The sequence below is a fragment of the Nanorana parkeri genome, unplaced genomic scaffold (genome assembly GCF_000935625.1).
Source record: "Nanorana parkeri isolate BGI_ZX_2015 unplaced genomic scaffold, ASM93562v1 scaffold1184, whole genome shotgun sequence".
NCBI classification, from domain to species: Eukaryota; Metazoa; Chordata; class Amphibia; order Anura; family Dicroglossidae; genus Nanorana; species Nanorana parkeri.
The window spans coordinates 399,154-400,797 of NW_017307452.1; the positions used below are offsets into that span (position 1 = coordinate 399,154).

Consider the following 1,644-nt stretch of genomic DNA (forward strand, 5'->3'; position numbering starts at 1 on the left):
GGGGGGGGTGAGCACAAGTAATTAGAGAGAAAGTGGCACAGTTGCATGACTTGCCATCTTGACAATGGGCAACGCGGAACCTGCTGGACACTATATAAATATACCTGCCATCCCGGGGACGAACGATGGGTCAAGGATGGAAACTCACCGGCTGACAACAACCCTGCACCGTCCTACCCGTAAGCAGGTGGGATGGAATCTGCAAGGGGGGGGGGGACTGGCCCGACCATAACAGACCAGCTAGGGGCCAAGTAGAGGCAGCATGTTGCAACAGAGGCAGCAGGCAGCATGAAGCCATCTTTTGTCTGAAGAGACATTGCACCACTCAAACACTCTTGACATATGCATCACTAAGGTATCAAAGGGGATCAGAAAAAACAATCGTCCCTAGGGCTTTAGGAAGTGCCAAGAGGGTTTTATTTAGCCTGTGTACACCCTTGGCCCACAGAAAGGAGGCAAACCCACGCCTTACCAATTTCAACAAGGACATCCGAACGCAAACCGGTAGGGTCTGCAAGAGGTAGAGAAGCTGTGGGAGAGTATTCATTTTGAGTACACTATTCCTTCCAAACCAATAGAGCGCACACCCGGACCATTTGACAAGGTTGCGGCGAATCAGAGAGAGCAATGACTGGTCGACCACTGGAACGGGAAAGACAAACACAATCAGGCAAGGGAAGTAAGATTAAGAGCCTCAGACTTCTGTAGCTTTATTTTGAATTTAGACACTCCACTATACTCGTTCAGTTAACGCACCAGGTTCAGAAGCAAAGCAGTGGGTCTGGTTAACATAAACCATTAGTAATCTGCGTAGCCCGAAATTTAATGTGACCTAGAACCATGCAAAAGTCCAGATATGTTTGAGTTAGCCCTGATCTTACAAAGCAATGGTTCCAGAGATAGAATAAAAAGCAGCGTTGACAAGGGGCAACCATGTCTCGTGCCATTAGAAAGTGAGAAGAAATCTGAGTAGGTTCCATTTATTCTCACCCGAGCTGTGGGTACAGAATAAATGGCAGAAATCCACCTACACAGGTTATCCCCAAAGCCCATTGCCCTAAGCGTTGGTTGCAAAAAGGACCAGTCCACTCGATCGAACGCCTTTTCGGCGTCCGTGGACAAGAGAATAGTAGGAATGCCTTTTTTGGTAGCTAGGTAAATCGTGTTGAGTGGACGAGCTTACCTACGACGTGAAGGAGGCGATTTGCTAACATTTTTGAGAACAACTTTAAATCAGTATTTAACAGGGATATCGGGCAGAAACTGGAGCAAATAGCCGGGTCCTTCCCTTCCTTAGGGATGACAGTGATGGAAGCGCAAAGCGTATCAACTGGGAAAGCTTGGCCCGAGAGCAAGGAGTTAAAATCCTGAAGAAACAGCGTTTGTAACTTATCGCTTAAGGTCCTGTAATAGCGTGTTTCCCCGAAAGTAAGACCTACCCCGAAAATAAGACCTAGCGCTATCTTCAGGGATTTCTGTAATATAAGACCTACCCCGAAAATAAGACCTAGTTCGGTGGTAGGTCTTATATTACAGAAATCCGCTAGGTCTTACTTCCGGGGTAGCTGCACATAAACTGTGTAAAGACCGGCCGCAGCTCCTGCCACGCCCACACGGCCGCCCACACGCCCGCCCACACACCAG

The 1,644-nt window shown here is 48.2% G+C and overlaps 1 protein-coding gene across 1 annotated transcript in view; it reads right to left on the reverse strand.

Annotated features, from left to right (window-relative positions):
* The window catches only part of LOC108796870 (F-box/LRR-repeat protein 17-like), a 441,331-nt gene that overhangs the window by 290,591 nt on the left and 149,096 nt on the right, over positions 1–1,644 (reverse strand). The gene's annotated exons all lie outside the window — the stretch shown is intronic.